At 39.1% G+C, this 18,019-nt stretch overlaps 1 long non-coding RNA gene and 1 other non-coding gene across 2 annotated transcripts in view; both read left to right on the forward strand.

Moving 5' to 3' along the window:
* LOC111723735 overlaps nt 1–18,019 on the forward strand; it is a 134,003-nt gene that overhangs the window by 22,219 nt on the left and 93,765 nt on the right. The window lies entirely within an intron of this gene.
* Nucleotides 12,900–13,006, forward strand: LOC111723774. The gene has a single exon (XR_002772244.1). It is a non-coding gene; the product is annotated as a U6 spliceosomal RNA (small nuclear RNA).

Raw genomic sequence — 18,019 nt, forward strand, 5'->3', positions numbered from 1 at the left:
ATGCCATTGGGACCTGCTAACCTGCTGGGTTCTCTCTGTACACATGAAAACCCTGATATTGGCAAGCAGGGAAGAATAAGGACAGCAGAATGAAAGCTTGTGGGTGTTCCATTGTAACAACATGGACCATTATTCTATTGATACTTATCAGGGTATTGTGGTCTGGTCCGAAAATGTAGCCAGCATTTTGATATATTCCAGAAGAAGTGATAATGTATCACTTTTCTTGAATTCTTTCACTGTATCACTTTTCTTGAATTCTTTCACTTAATCTTTATCACAATTCATCGGGCATATATTATTCTTCAGTACTTAAGAGATGAGTGAACAGATGTTCAGAGAGGTTAAGTAAGTTGACCAAGATTGCACAGCTTCTAACAAGGAGGCACTTTAAGAGAGTACAGCAAATCTTTGTCTAGGCAGCAGGGTAAGGGCAGAAGAATCTATCAACTTTCTGCAAAGGCAGAGTTGATAGCAACGGATTTTTGCTATGTTCCTTGATAACTTTGGATGTGTCTGGGATAATTTGGGGGCATGCCTTAGGCACACAAGTGCTCCTTTCTATAAAGCTGGTCTGTTTTCATATATTTCTTCATTCATTCACTTATGGTTGATTCATTCAGTCACTCTATTTTCTATAAATCAGGCATCTGTTTTGCTGAGAGGTAGGGGTAAGAGCAATAGAAAGGTGACTGGAAAATTGACAATCTGATTGGAGAGAAGGATACACAGGGAGAGTTAGAACACATGGCACTTGGTGTTGAGTGTGGCAAGAAGCAGTGGGATTTGGGAGCTTGCTCCAGGAGTTCTTGGAGTGACCTCTAGGTAATATGTCTCCTCCCATTGGGAATCCCAGTTAGTATTCCAGAAATTTATATCTCAGCACAGGGACTGGCATTTGTTCTGCACTGTCAGCCACAATGAAGAGATCTATTAACAGCATGCGATTTCTTTGTGATGGATAATTTGTGAGCTCAGATGTGTATGTCTAAACGAGTCGGTGCCTGGAAGGACCTTCAAATCAAAAGCACAGAGGACTTCCTCTGTGACACATGTTCAGGGACAGCTCCAGATACAAATAATTGTGAAGTGGGTCACTGCTCTTTTGTGTCCTTACCTCTCATATCTTGGGGCATCTAACCCCACAATCCAAGTCTCCAACCTTAAACATGCTCCATCAAGGCTGAGTGCAGTGGCTCACACCTATGACCCTAGCACTCTGGGAGGCCAAGACAGGAAGATCACTTGAGCTCAGGAGATCAAGACCAGTCTGAGCAAGAGTGAGACCCCCGTCTTTACTAAAAATAGACAAATTAGCCAGGCATTATGGTAGGTACCTGTAGTCCCAGCTATTCAGGAGACTGAGGCAGAAAAATCACTTGAGCCCAGGAGTTTGAGGTTGCTGGGAGCTATAATGCCACTGTACTCTATCCTGGGCAACAGAGTGAGCCTCTGTCTCAAAAAAACAAAAGCAAAAACAAATAAACAACAACAAAATCAAATTCTAGCAAGTCCTAGTGCCCATGCTACTTCTTTTGGTCATCCCTCAACTTCTAATGTCATTAAAAGAATAGGATGGAGTGGTTCTGCACCCGTAACAGAGTGGTTATGGTGCTAGCTGCATACACCCAGGCTGGCAGGTTCGAACCTGGCCTGGGCCAGCTAAACAACAATGACAACTGCAACACAAAAATAGCCAGGTGTATGGCAGTGTGGCAGGTGCCTGCGGTCCCAGCTACTTGGGAGGCTGAGGCAAGAGAATCACTTAAGCCCAGGAGTTTGAGGTTGCTGAGAGCTGTGATGCCACAGCAGTCGACTGAAGGTGACATAGTGGGATTCTCTCAAAAAAAAAAAAAAAAACAAAAAAACAAAAAAACCCAAACCCCAAGGATTGAGTAATGTTGAAAATTCTAATATTATTCGTTTACTTTCTTATATGAGTTTAAACCAACAATTTGTTACAGTATTCCATGTGGTCCATGAAATGAGATTAATAAACACATTTTGGTTATTTACTTTAGATTTTTCAGTTTCTTTCTATTTATGGCAAGTAGTATTGCCTATATATGTGTGTGTGTATATATATATATATATAAATTTTTTTTTGAGACAAAGTCTCACTCTGTCACCCTAGGTAGAGTGCTGTAATGTCATAGTTCACAGCAACCTCAAACTCTTGGGCTCAAGTGATCCTCTTGCCTCAGCCTCCCAAGTAGGTGGGACTATAGGTGCTTACCATCACGCCCGGCTATTTTTAGAGATGGGGGTCTAATTCCTGCTCAGTCTGTTCTTGAACTCCTGAGCTGAAGTAATCCACCTGCCTTGGCCTCCCAGAGTGCTAGGAGTACAGCAGCAAGCTGCTGCATCCAGCCTGGCTGTATATATTTTTGTATATCATTGACATTGGGTATTTATAGGGATTTAAAATTATTTTCTTCAAAAAATTAATTTAGGTTGGCAAAGTTGAGTAAATTTAAAGAAAAATATTAATGATCTAACATTGGTTCTCATAGATATTATAAAATCATTCAAATAGATATGTGAATAAAGTTCTTGAACAGTTGAATCATTGATTTGGGTATGTGTGCATTTCACACTTTATCTTTAATTGGAAATACTGTATTTTGTCTCATAGGATGAGAATTTAATTGATCAGGGTGGGAAGAACACCCCTGAAATTTATTGATAGACGGTCATTTACTTTTACCTCCGGTACTGTGACTCATTCATGTTACAGAGACTTCTGTCTCACTGGGCTTTTCTCTTTTAGTTAGTGGTTATTCTTTAGAGCAAGTGATTCTTCCTTCACAGTATCCAGTTTCATGTAACTATGCAGCATGGAACTATGACTTCATGTAACTATGCGGCATGTATCCACAGAGTTCTCCTTCACTAAATGCTCCTGTGGGCATGGACTACATGCTGCTTAGAGTATATAAACTGGACTTGGTAGCTTCAGGAGCCAGGATGAATAGTGGCAACAATTTGGCCATACAATTACAGAACAGGATGTAATAGAATAAATAGAATATTTATCATGTACCAAAAATAGCACTTGAATCTATTCCTGAACCATTTTTCTAAGGGGCAGGAGAAATTGCCAAAGAGAGATTTTTCTCTCAGGGTAGTAAGTAGGCCAGGATCGAGAACATGTAACTACAATTTTAAGTGGGTCTGATGTGGCAGGCTTCCGGGGCTAGCTAGAATTACACTAATTGGACTACTTGGTAGAGGATTTTGGTCTTAAGTGGGTCTGTCTTCAGGCAGGACCAAGAGAGGGAAGCCAGGCATTATTAAAGCAGCCTGTGATGGAGAATGATGGTGAAATTAAATGAAATTTGTTGGTAATCTTCATGTCAGGCCAGGTGACATCCTGAGATTCCTTCTGCCCTATGATTCTGGATAATTTTTTTCCCAGTTCCACAACACAGGGTTTCCCAAAAGATGTCATACATAGGGAAAATGGGATATGGGATTCTATATTTGTTTGACTGGGTAATTCCTGTAGATACCTAAAGGAACACCCATTCCTAAAGGTCTGTTGTAACATCTTTTCCTAAATGCAGTGGAGTTATTATTGCTGTTATAAAAGTAATTTTTCATACTTCTTATAGAAGCAAAAATTGACATTTTCACTGTACTTATTTCTTTGTTATATAGCCTCTTTTAAAAATTACTTTATGAATCAGAGAATGCTGTAGCCTCTTGATAATTGATGAACAAGAGAGAGAAAGAAAAACTAAATAATGTTATTACTATTGTCATTCTTGGTCATTACTTGGTTGGGATTTTATCTAGTTTTGGGGCCAAATTCTTCTTTTTGTAGATGAGTAACAATTAAGTGCCTTCAGATAATTTAGGCTGTTGTGTCCCCAGTGGGCAATTTGTCAAGTTAAGAGTATCACTTTAAGAATATTTATTATTCCTTGTTTTGGTATGAGTGAGGAAAAATAATCTAAATATTTGAATTCCAAATAAGTGTATTTGGAAAGCATAAATCTTATAAAACTGTTAGATTTATAATTATCTTCGTCCATTTTGTGTTGCTATGAAGGAACGCTTTATAAAGAGAGGACGTGCATGTGGCTCAGGGCTCTGCAGGCGCCACAAGAAACGTGGTGGCAGCACCTGCCTCTGGTGAGGGCTCCAGGGAGCATCCCACCAAGGCTGGTGGTGAAGGGGGAGCAGATGTGCCATGTGGCCAGAGGGAAAGCAAGAGAGAGAAGGAGCGGTGCGGGGTGCCGGGCTCTTTTCAACAACCAACAGAGGGACAGCTCACTCTCACCATGGGAGATCTGTCTCCATAACCAAACACTTCTCCACAGGCTCCTCCTGCCAGCAAGTGGATCCAATTTCAACCTGAGATTTGGAGGGATAAATATCTAAACTGTATCAGTACTCTAAAGGACCTCAGACCCGAAAGGGTAACAGCCACTAATGTCCTCCTCTCAGCATGGTGACTGACTGGTAAAGCAAACCCTTCAGTAGGCTCTCCCGTGCTCTTTTTGGAAGTCTGCTACATACACTTGTTCACATCAGGGACAGGGTCTGTGCCCCAGAGTTCTTACGGGACAGCTTTAAATACAAGCGGGACAATTAAATCCATTAGTATGTTGGTTGGTACTTTTTTGTGACCAAATCAACTTATTTCTTGAAGTAGCTTGCGTTGTATTCAGACAGCTGTACAAACAGACCCGTAGATTTAGTCTTGAAGACACACAGAACACAATTCACCCTGTGCTCCCTGAGCAGTGGAAACTGACAGAGAAGAAAAACTGAAGTAGGACCCCCCTAGTGTCTTTACATTTCTCATGACTGAAACTAAAAGCAAAACTAGGTCTAACCTGCCATATAATGTATTGATTGGTGGGGGGGGGGGGGGGGAATGGAAGTCTATTTAACCTATTATCTCCTGACTTCCCCTGAAGTGAAATAAACCTAATCAGTACTGTTGTTTCTAAAAATGCATGAAGTGTTTACATCTTAAATGCAATTGTTAATGAGCTATTCTTTTGAAAGTTTGCCACATTGCCCTAAATCACTTGCTGAGCCAGCCATCGGAGGCCCACATCCCAGCAAACGTTTTCTGGAATTTGTAGGGCACAATTATGATTGACTACAAATCTCCTCATACTTTCATTACAGGAATTAATATAGTGAATTGCTATATAAATTGATGCTGCGGGGGGAAGGCATGCTTAGAGGATCTAATAAGACTGCCGGTGGCTCAAGTTAGCAAAGTCTAACTTCTCAGTGTTTTCAGGCTGCCTACCCTCTTGCTGGTGCATATTCATATTTTTTTCTTGGTCTATCTAGAAGACAGCTGAAGGGAAAGGATGTTATTTTATGCCAAACTTTTATCAAAATATAACATAGGATTTGTAAGCTTGCAAATCCAAAGCCTACACCCTGAATTTTCACAAAACAATCATGCCCAAAAAGCCAGCATCCAATATGAGAACTAGAACATGACCCTCTCATGCCATCTTGCAGCTTAGGTTATCACTATTTTGACCTTAAACATCATAGCTTGGTTTTTCTGTGTTTGGGGGTTTTTATAGTAAAGAGAACCATACAGGATGCACTCCTTTGTCTGTGGCATTTTTGCTCAACATTATGCCCATGAGATTTGGAATAATTTTTTTGTGTGTATGTTCAAGAACTAGTGTAGGCCTGTGAGTGACAAATGACATGGAAGGGTGGGAAAATACTTTGGAAACTTTAAAGTGCCTTGAGATATAGCAATGGGTTGGTTGATTGGGAATTTAAGTAGTTTGAGGTATTTTCATGTGTTTGGGGAAAAAAGAATGGTGTCATTTAATTATCATGGACTAGTTCAGCTGCACAATTTGCATGTGCAAATTTGACAGTGATTCATACCAGATAACTCCTTTGTATCTCAATAGATGAAACTGTAAGGTTTTTGAATATTAGGGTTCCAAAGGTCATCTTAGAAATGTATTCCCTGGGGTTTATTCTTGTACAGGTTAGTGGATAATTTCTTGTAATTGACTAATTAAATGAAAGCTAGAGTCTTTTTGAACCTAAGGCTATATCTTAATGTTTCTTTTATATTGAATTGCATAACTGTGAATAATCTATAATGATGACATTTTTTCTTTCAATGTCACAATCTACTTCAAATTTGGCTCAGAGGTTAGACTATATGCTGGATTGCCATCTTTTAGAAGGCCAGATATGTAATGGTTTTTCTGAAAAGTACACATTTTTGCTGAGACAGAGTCTTGTGCTCTGGCCCCAGTTAGAGTGCAGAGGCATCATCTTAGTTCACTGCAACTTCTAACTCCTGGTCTCATGTGATCCTCCTGCTTCAGCCTCTCAAATAGCTGGCACTTGTGTGCCACCATACCTGGCTGATTTTCTACTTTTTATAGAGGTGGCATCATGCTCTTGCTCAGGCTGGTTTCGAACTCTCCTGGCCTCAAGTGATCCTCCCCCTCCTTGGCCTTTGGAAGGTGCTGCTAGGATTATAGGCGTGAGCCATTGCACCCAGCCAGAAGAACATTTCTTAACTCTAATGCCCACCATCTCAAATCATCAGAACCAAATTGCATCTGAGCAACACATTGCAGTGGCTAAGAACATGGGGGCGGTGACTTTGGAGTATGGGAGTAGGTTCCTTCTCCATAAGCCTACTTTTCTACTTTGAAAATGATGAGGGAACAATAGCAACTCTACAGTTGGTTTTGCGAGTCCAATTGAATACCATGCTCAATCTAACAGTCAGTACTGTTATTAAAATTTAGATTTCATGATTAAAATCAAGCAGGTGATCTAGAGAAGAATTCTTTCTTAAACTTTAAACCAAAACTAAACTCCTTGTTCCATCCCTCAAGTGGAACAGACTCATTTCAACTCCATCCAGACCAATGGGATGCATCACTGATAGGTTTTTTTATTTTTATTTTTACAGAACAAACCCCCCTTAGAAAGTGGTGATATTTTAATGCTGGAACAAAACACAGTATCATTTTTCAATGTCTATCTGATGATGATCTGGTTATTAGGTTGTCAGAATTTTTTGACAAAATGTAGTGTTGGACTACCTAATTACATTGCTTCAGAGTCCAGTGGGGCCGCTGATCTGTTTTCTAATAATTTCTGGCTGGAGTTGTTTTGTTAAAGGCAAACATATCAGTCATGTGAGAAATGTTTGCTTTTTATGTTTACTAGCCTAAACATGAAAAATCCACTTAGGCCTGATATTGAGGGAGCAGTAATAATACACAGAACTCAGATGTCCATTCATCTGAAAGTTTTAAGTCATTGGGGAGAAATGTCCAAGAGCCAAAAGTTTTGCAGGTTTTATTTTATTTTATATTTTGGTATTTGAAAAGATACAAAGAGATCAGCAATCTTAAAGATGTACATTTAAATCACATTCTCCTACCACCCCCAAACTTTATGTTATTTTTATTTATTTATTTTGAGACAGAGTCTTACTATGTCGCCCTCAGTAGAGTGCTGTGGTGTCATAGCTTACAGGAACCTCAAACTCTTGGGCTTAAGTGATTCTCTTGCTTTAGCCTCCCCAGTAGCTGGGACTATAGGCACCCACCACAATGCCCAGGTATTTTTTTTTTTTTTTTTTTTGCAGTTGTCATTGTTGTTTTTAGTTGATGTGGGCCAGGTTTGAACCCGTCAGCCCTGGTTTCTGTGGCTGGTGCCCCACCCACTGAGCCACGCGTGCTGCCGAAACTTTGTTTTATTTTTAACTATCAGGGGTTTCCTTATAGACTGAAAACTTGTCTTGTAGTGGAGAGGAGAAACTGATGGAGGACTTGTCTATCCCTTCCCCCATATCAGGACACACATTCAGATTTTGTGGGGCTATAAGATCATGGAGTTTGGAGAGTCCTCTCTAAGAAAAAGATTAAAAAGTTGTGAATATGAAATTATATGCGAAGGTAAGCATTTATTTCAATAATTCAGTTAAATGCTTTGGTTCCCTTCTTTTGAGATCTCTTTCCCAAATGTTTCTTGGTGTTTCCTCCCACCTGGAACACTGACTCCCAAGCTCTCAGCACCCCCAGGACCCCGGTGACAGAGGGCACTGAAGTTTAAGCTACATCAGCATCACATTAATCCTTCTTTGTCTATCTGAATATGCTGCTGAGTCAATGAGAATATCACCAGTTAGATGTTATCTAGAAAACTGAAGAGGACATTTAGTTGGAATTAGCTGTGAAATTGAGTTTCAAGTTAACCTCGAGGTAGATATTATAGATTCTTAAGTGAACTGAGGAGGAAAAATAATGCATTATAAAGTGCAAAGCTTTAAAGATAGTTCTCAAAACGTAGAATAATTTTGGGATACTTCACCTCTCTAGATAAATTGTTGCAGTGAAAGCTCCATTAGAAAAAGGTATCGATGAGAAGAAGAGTTATTGATGTTTTCCAGATGCTATTATTTTGTGAGATGTGTATTGCTTTGAATGACATTTTGAGTTAATCTTTATGCTTATTTTGGAATAAGATTGCATCACTTACCTGTCATCAGTGGGGCATGAGTTGCTGATCTGTTATTTGGTGGGTCTAAGCACACCAATCATTACTGTCACCAGAGGGCCTTGACACCCACCCGACAACCTAGAGAAACCTGGAACCTGGGTCAACCTTTCGATTTTGTACATTTGTCACTTATGCTGATCACTTACTGCTGATCACTTTGTTAACTTCTCAGAGATGCTGGTGTTTTTGACTACAATTTGCCTATGCAAAATGAGAGAGGTCTCAGTTACTGCTTTATCTGTGTAGTTCAAGGATGTCAAATACCCATAAGTTTGGGAACTTAGATCCTTTACCTGTTGTCTGTTTGTACCAGTATAATGGACTCAGTACATTATAAACTATAGAAATGTAGTGGTCATGGTTCTCGCGGTTGAAAAGTCCAAGATCAAAGTGCCGGTGGGACTGGTGTGTGGTGAGGGCTGCTTTCTGATTCCAAGACAGCACCTGTAGCTGCATCATTCAGAGGGAAGGTTTACTGTGTCCTCACATGACAGACGGACAGAAGCACCTTTTATTAGAGTGCTAGTCCCCATCACAAGGGCTTTACCACTGTAACATAATCACTTGCCAAAGACAAGTACTGTTGCATTGGGGATTAAGTTTCAATATGAGTTTTGGAGGTTTGGAGGGGACATCATCATTCAAACCATAGTATGTATGTTGTAAGGTCAAGCTAAGTCAATTGTATATGGCATGTGTTTGTTATATAATGAAAATTTTTCTAGAGCTCAGTTTGGTGACTTTGGCAGAGGGGTCAAGCTGCCATCAGTGGAGGATGGATGACAAGAGGGGCAGAGATGGACAGACAGTGGTTTTAGGAGAGTTTGTGGTAGCTTAGGAGTGTATTTTACCCATTTAGTATTTCTTTAAGAGAGAATATAGGTTTAAATTACTTGACTTACTTTTAATTATTTTTGGTTGGTTGCTTTTGCTTTTGTTGTTGTTTCTTTTAAATCTGAGCTCTGTGTGACCGACTACAAGGTTTTCTGTGCAGACTGCTTTGTTGTTCTTCTCTCTTCCTCCCACAGTAACAGTGTGTAAACCTTAGCTTTTCATGCTCTTTATTCTTTTCTCAACCTTTCATTTGGGTTTTACAGCAGCCCCATTAGGAACCAGATCTTCTTTTCTTTATTTATAATAACAGGTGAGGAAATGCAAACCCAGGAAGATGTCCTTTTGTGATTTCCCCAGGATCATACTGTGCTTTTCACCAAGCCTGGGACCCAGCAGGCTGTATCTCTAATGTTCTAGAAGGGTGGATGAATAGGCCGGTTTGGATAATGGTGCCCTCAAAGCATCCTATTGCAAGTGTTTACTGCATAGAAGTGCATGGTGACATCTTAATTGCCCATTTAGTTTATACAGAAAGAGTATTTTCAAGGTGTTAAAAAGATCAGAATAGCCTGAAGTGTGTACAGATAATCTGCTGAAATTAATGAGTAGAAAAGACTTAAAGATATGCCAGTGTCTCAACAATGGAAAACAAAGCTTGGCTCTAACATGTGAAAAATTTAAACAAAACTTGGTTATGACATGTGATAAATTTACTTCCTATAGAAAATACTTGCCAAATCAAGTGTTTTCTTTTGGAAGTTAACCAACAGTTGGGCTGTAAAGGTGGAATTCTGAGTTTCCTCATTTCTCAGAGAAAACTCTGAATAGATCAAATAGATGGGCCATGCAGAGTTCCAAGTAAATAGGTGTATTATTAAATACAAAGTATTTTGTATTTGTGTTATGTATGCATACTTTATATTTAATAATATACCTATTTATTTAGAAACTTAAAACAATGTTTTCTCACATAAGTTATATCTGTAAGTAGAAGTCCCTTTCCTCAGCATTGCAGTGTAATTGTTTTATCATTGTGGTTCTGGGTTTTGAGACTCTGTTGGAGTTGTCAGTTGTTATATTTCCTTTAGAGTTAGACCATAAGTAATGGATGCATGTTTTGCATGGACCACAAAATCTTGAATTTCCTAATTTGTTTTTGTTACATAAGCAGAATAGACAGCATAAATAGGTATTAAAAACTGAGTCCATGAATTCTGGGGGGAGATGTATGTTGGGACCTTTCCTACCAACGACAGTTTCCTTAACCCTCACCCCACCCCATCACCTTCTGTGGGTATTGTGGGGTCCCCATGTAAGCTCTCAGTTACTGCAGGTTGAGATTCAATCCAAAGAGTTCTTTTTCAATTGTAGTTTGCTTAAATAAAGGAATCTTGCAGTCGAAGTCCAGAGCACCATAGAGGGTATAGAGTGATAATAAACAAGATGACAAGTTAGAAGGGACATGCTGGCTGTGACGACGCCGTGGGCCCAGGGTTTTAAGCAAGGTGTAGTGAAGATTGGAGATTAAGGCTGCTTGTAGGATGTGTGTATAAAGCTACTTTTCTTTAACCTGGCTGGGTGCCCAAACCTCCTGCTAAAAGAATCACTTTTAAGTGTTAAATTTATCCCTCAATTTTCTTTTTTATAGCCTAATAGTCTCTTTAGGTTCTCACAGGGTAGAGTGGTAGGAAATCTGTATTTTTTTTTCTGTAAACTTGCACAGAAAGCCTGTTGGAAAATGAGAACCATGTTTTGCAAATAACCCCCAGAGGTATAATGGACTATACCTATGAAAGACACTGAAACGCTGTATATCGGGGATACTGTGAAGTTCATACCACCAAAGACATCAGAGGCATCTAACAATAATAAATGTCACAAGTCCTTAGAAACCACACACGCACACACACATGCACACACACAGTGGTTGCTTTTAGTCCTCAGCAAGCACAGCTCCTGGCACCTTTAGGGATGATAGATTAGTAAATTGTCAATCCTCCAAAATATAACTGAGTTTTTTTATTTTTGGCCAGGACTGCGTTTGAACCTACCACGTCCGGTATATGGGGCCAGCGCCCTACTTCTTTGAGCCACAGGCGCCGCCCAATATAACTGAGTTTTTATAAAAGAGAGTTTTTTTTTTTCCTTTTTGGCACTCCAAGCAAAATACAATAACAAAAGAAAATTTTCATGGTTCCCTAAGAGGAAAGATTGTGAACCGGTAGCCAATAGGCCCCATCTGTCTGCACATGTATTAAAATATTAGAAGAACTTGAAATATGCACAGATCATCTGCTGAACCTGAAGAGTGGAAAAGACATAAGACAAGCCAGTGTCTTAACAACTGAATACGAAACTTGGCATGGCTGCAACATGGGAAAAATCTACTTCTTACAGAAAATACCTGCCAACACCTTCCCAGTGTTTTGCAAAAATTAATTTAAAATATGAGCACTTAAAAATTGAGTTATTAAAAATAGATTTATCAATTTCTGGTGTCTCTGGGAAATAAGGCAACATGTGGACCTCTGTTGTCCCTGGCAGGACCTCCTTGCAGCTAAACAGTTGCTGCCTCCCTCCATTCCAGGTACAGGGTGGGAAGCTCTGGACGGCTTGTTTGTCTGGTCTGGGCCTCTTTACTCATTTACATTGCCTGCCTGCCGCTGCTGCGCTGGCTGTTAAGGATGACTGACAGAGGAAAGTAGCCTTCTGCAAATGTTTTCCAGGCTAGGAGAGGAAGAGGCTTACTTTGTATGGGAGGGCCCGGGGAGCGTTCTAGGGACATGGACTTTAGCTCCAGTGTCACAGTGAATTTTAGATACCTGACTTCTCAGCCCTGAAACTGTCACAGAGAGTGTTTGGAGACAGTTAGATAACCATCTGTGCAGGAAAATGAAGAAGGAATTCCTTTGTTACCTTAAGAACTGTACTGTTCCCCCTTTTAAGGAATTCTTCAATGCTTAGATTTTAAAAAAATATTAAATAATTAAATATTATTATTATAATTGGAAAATATAATTGCCTAATTTGAAAGGTGTTAACAAGTGCAGAGTGGAACATCAGTCTCCCTTCACTTCTGATCCTCATGTCTTAGCCCCTGTCTAGGAGGTAACCATGGTGTGTCAGTCTTACGAGTCATTCCAGAGACATTCTATGCATATACACAATTATGTACGGTTTCCTTACATGAATAATAAGTCATTTTCCATACTGGGCTGCCTGGCATTTTCTCCCCTTGCGTATTTCAAGCTAAATATATCGATAGATGAAAAATGACCGTGTATTTTTTGATGCCTTCATTGTATTTTCTCATATAGTTGTGTTCATAGTTTATTGATTGTACTGAGTACATGTACCATGTATATAATTGAGATTGTTTTCAATCTTCCAGTGATAAAATTCTGTGGACCCACAGAATTCTCCACCTTCTCCCTTTCCCCGGTGACTTTAATTGACTTGAATTTTACTCACAAAACCAAATGGTCAACCTGAATATGAAACTTTTGGTCCACCCTTCAGTAAAAAATATAGGCGTGCTTGCTTCGGCAGCACTTATACGAAAATTAGAATGATACAGAGAAGATTAGCATGGCCCCTGTGCAAGGATGACATGCAAATTTGTGAAACATTCCATATTTTTATAAGAGTTTCAAAAACAAAAAACAAAAAACACAGGCAACTTGGGTCACAATAAAATTTCCCTTTCTCTTGGCTCGGTACCTGTGGTTCAAGCGTCCAAGGCGCCAGCCACATACACCAGAGCTGGCGAGTTCAAATCCAGCCAGGGCTTCCAAACAACATTGACGGCTGCAACCCAAAAAATAGCAGGACGTTGTGGCAGGTGCCTGTAATCCCAGCTACTTGGGAGGTGGAGGCAGGAGAACCACTTGAATCCAGGAGTTGGAGGTTGCTGTGAGCTGTGATGCCACAGCACTCTACCCAAGGTGACAGCTTGAGGCTCTGTCTCAAAAAACAAAACAAAACAAAACAAAACAAAAATTTCCCTTTCTCTCTCCATCTCTCCCAGAAGAAACCATCGTATTTAGTTGCATAAAAAAGAGATAATTGAGGGTATATTCTAACAATTCCAGGGATAGTTATATTTTTCCACATTTCTAGATCAGTCTCAAAAACTAAAATTTCTCAAACTTGAATGTGTATGAGAATTTTCTGTGGATCTTAGTACAATGCAGATTCTGATTCAGCAGGTGGGGCCTGGGAGAACTTTTCAAGTCCCAATTAAGGGAGATTAATAAGAGAAAAGTTTATTTACCATGCTCACAGGGAGAATCCCAGAGGGATTACCCAATATCCTAATGAAGTGTAGATATTTTTATACCTGTTTTTTGAAGGGAAGGGGCAGATGAAGTAATTCTGTTTAGGGGAAACAAATGGTGTTAGGGAGGGTAAATGTATGGGGGAAACAGATTGACTAGCCAGTAATTCTCTTTTCAAGTTAAATTACCCTGGGAGATAGTTGTTATGTTTAAATGATTTGGGCCAGTTCTGGTTGTGTTCTGGATCGTTCTTCCTGTAATATATGTAGTTAATAGGGGGAGGAAGGGAAATCAGTTGCTCCTTTAAATGTTTTTTTTCCCTACCTTTAAATCTTTTGATCAGTCACTCCAGTTTATGCAGACAGAGGAGAAGCCCCTTCCAATTCCTTTTGATCTTGAATGGCCTTTAATTCATAATATTTTTTATAATAAGAAGTTATATTTTGGGATGAAATTTCCAGAGCTCTTTCACACATTTTTGAGTAAAAAGCCTTGTAGAAATATGTTGTCATTTTATTTTAACGTAGTTGGTGGTGTTGCTTAGATTTCACAAATACCCCTAATCATCCTCTTCTACAGGCTGGGGGCGGTAAATTTGGCGGCCATTATTGGTATCTTTTGCTAGGATAAATATTGTATGCTTAGTTTCTGTTTTAGTATATTACATAAAATCTTTGGTTTAGATATATGCGTATGATGCACTTTAATTGGTATACTGCAAAAGTATTATTTTAGTCTACAAACTAAGATTATAGAGTTTGAAATAACTTTAATTTCTCTTTTTTTTGCAGTTATTGGCCAGGGCCAGGTTTGAACCCACCACTTCCAGTATATGGGGCCAGCGCCCCACTCCTTTGAGCCACAGGCACTGCCCTAATTTCTCATTTTTTAAAAGGTTATTTAAATATGGATCCTTCTGGGAATAAAATTTAATTGCAAATTACAACCAAGGCTGTTTGACCAAGTTGTGGTGACTTAGTTATTTCTTTTCACTGGATTGTAAATTCCTGGGGCCAAGAATTGTTGAATAGAATTGTTTGTATTTGCTATTGGCTATAACACTCTCCCCTTGACCAAACCTTATTTAGGCTCTTCTGAGCCTTCTTGACCCTCTTCTCCATCTTTGCCCTGGCCCCTGGTCCTGTTTGTGGCCTGTCTAGCCTCGTTTTAGCAAGAATACTGTTGAGTGCTAAGTTCCTCACACTGCCATTGATGTGTAAGACCGTATCCTGCCTTTGAGAAGAATCCTGTTAGGAATGATCAAACAAGAATTCCCCTATTTTTTAGTAATTTTTCATCCACTGAGCACCTTATCTTTTCCAGCATCGTGATAAGTCCCTGGCTCTCTTTATTGTTTTGAAGTTGAACCTGATTTCTCTACTCTGTTGTAATATTAAGGATTGCTTAATAAAGTCTTCCTTACCATTTTAGCAAGTGTCAGAATAATTTTTTGTTTAACATCTGCTTCTTGTCCCTCTCCACAATTTTGTCTTGCATCATTTTAAAAGCAATAAAAGGGAACAAAAAAACTTTATTTCTCATCACATTTCATTTTTTCTATATGATTTAAATTAATTTAATATTTTCCACAACTAAATTCATATTAGAGGTAAATGTCTCTCAGAATTTAATGTTTTTAGAAATAGCATTTGAAATAAATCTAAATTCTTACTAACCTTTTAGGTTGTTAAAAGATAATTTCCAGAAAAAGGTAAAGTCATGACTCATACAGGTATAAAAATGAACACATGCTAAAGATTTTATTTTACTTATATGATTTGAGGGAACCAGGGAGATGTTATTACTGGCTCAAAGGAAAAGTTAAACAGCACAAATTTAACTGGAGTAAAGGAATATTGAGATGAGTTGCAAATCAAGATAAAACTGTTTTTTTTTCCACAGTGGGAGGAAGTCAATTAAAACCACTACCTGTCAGGACAGAATTTATATGTATCTATCAGTTACCTACAATTTTCAAAGTGGTGAAAAATAGCTCAAAGACCGTATAAAGCTAGAATTCAGCAGCTTGAAGGGTGTGCTATTGTGCTGGAGATGATGGATAGTTTTCCATTGAAATGCAATATTTTTTCCCCATAAGGATAAAGGTCATCTTTGACTTAGAAGTATGACCTAAGTGCATGTGTGTGTGTGTGTTTGTGGGACAGTTTCACTCTGTCACCCTGAATAGAGTGCCTTGGTATCATAGTTCACGGTAATCTCTGTCTTTTGGGTTCAAGTGATCCTCTTGCCTCAGCCTCCCAAGTAGCTGGGATTATAGGCACCTGCCACAATGCTAGTTTATCTATTTTTGGTAGAGACAGGATCTTGCTCTTGCTCAGTCTGGTCCTAAACTCCTGAATTCAAGCAATTCACTTGCATTGACCTCCAAAAGTGCTAAGATTACAGGTATGAGCCACCAAGCCTGGTTTATGACCTGAGTATATTGACTTGAAGTTTACCTTTGGCCCAATAATTGAGGGTGACTATATATAACAAAGAGGACATAGAGGTCAACATATTACGTATTGCCACAAAATGCTGAAAAAACAGGAACCATTTAATAGCACACAGCCTCTGGTCTTAACTCTTGTAGCCTGAAGACAGAGAGGAAAAAGGAAATATCTTTCTCTGTACTGGAAAATTTGAACTTCATGATGAGAGTCAACTATCCACCCAGATCAGGCTGTTTGCAAGAATTCATTTTCATAATTGAGCATACTCACTTACACCAGAAAATATTTAGAGGAGACAGTATAATTGGAAATCAACAAAACCAGTTTAAAACTCTGCCTGGAACTAGATTTGTATTGTTCAGGAGCCAATTTGAGCTAATGAATGCAGGAGTGGAACCACTGTGCTGCCTCCATTGTGAGGATGCCAGTTGGAACACTGCGCTGCTCACACTGAGTCGGGATAGACAGGGTTATGAGATGGACTTAGGTCCTCTCACTGGGAGATATGGCCAGAAAAATGAAACTTCCAGGTGAAATGGAAAAAGTAGTGCCCCAGGCAACTGCTATTAGGTTCCATTCTTTCAGAGGCGTTTTATAATAATTCTTGGCATGTTTTTATCAATCATGTCTGAAGTAACATTTCTGGACTTTTTGTTACTTTTATATCTATAGATCCTTTTCTCTACCTCAGGGGTTAGCCAACATTTTCTGTAAAGGCCTAGATAGTAAATATTTTAGGGAATGGGACCCTCCTGATTCTTTGACAACTGCTGACTCCACCTTGTAGCCTGAGAGCAGCTATAAGCAACAGGTGAATGTGGCTGTGTCCAGGTGATGTTTTATTTATGGGCACTGAAATTTGAATTTTATATAATTTTCATATGTCACAAAATATTATTCTTTTTTGGGGAAAATTTGTAAAAATTATTCTTAGTGTGTGGTTGTACTAAGAGGCAGCTGTCCAAATTTGGCCTATGGGCTGTGGTTTGTGAGCCTGTGCCACACAGAATGGGCAGTATATAAGTGGTGAATATAGATCAGATTTTTATATTGTGGTTCTATCACTCACCAGCTGAGAGATCTTGGGCAAATAAGCTCACCTCATTGAAGCTGGGTTTCCTTTGTTGTAAAAGGTGGGTGATGCCTTAATGCAGAGTTGTTTTATAGATTAAATAAATCATACCAAAATGTGTAGACCAAGTCTTCAGCCTTCAAAAGCATTGAATAATTGTTTTATTTCTCCTGTCTGTTCCTTTCTACCTCTTATTACCTTATGTCTTTTAATTTCTATATATACAGATTTGAGGCAGTAGCTGTTTAATTTTGTTATGAATTGAATTTTTTTCCCCCTAAGATAGCCTCTTACTCCATGGCCTGGACTAGAGTGCAATGGCAGTGGTATCATCATAGCTCACTGTAACCTCCAAGTCCTAAGCTCAGTGATCCTCCTGCCTTAGCCTCCCTACTAGCTGGAACTACATTCCTGTGCACCTCCACACTGGGCTAATTTTTCTATTTTTTTGTGCAGGGATAGTTCACTATGTTGCTAAGGCTGTCTCAAACTCCTGGCCTCAAGTGATCTTTCCACTTTCTAAAGTGCTAGGATTACAGGCATGAGCCACTGTGGCAGGTCCTGAATTGAATATTTATAAGTGGAAGTCCAACTTTTATATTAATATTAAATATAATTATTTAATAGGGCCATGAATATAAAATATTTAGATTAGGAGAGCACTCAAGAAAAACCCTGTATTGAATTCTCATGTTAGAGCAGATAATCAACTTCTAAGTCATTCATTCTGTTACCTGGTATTTTCACATATTAGATTTCCACATTAGATGTTCTGTAGCAAGATATAGAAAAGTGAGAGGTGGACTCGAGACCACTCCCTCTGGGGGGCTCCCTGGGCTTCTCGAGTCCCC

Source organism: Otolemur garnettii, unplaced genomic scaffold (genome assembly GCF_000181295.1).
Source record: "Otolemur garnettii isolate 467f Iridium unplaced genomic scaffold, OtoGar3 scaffold00015, whole genome shotgun sequence".
In the NCBI taxonomy this organism is placed as follows: domain Eukaryota; kingdom Metazoa; phylum Chordata; class Mammalia; order Primates; family Galagidae; genus Otolemur; species Otolemur garnettii.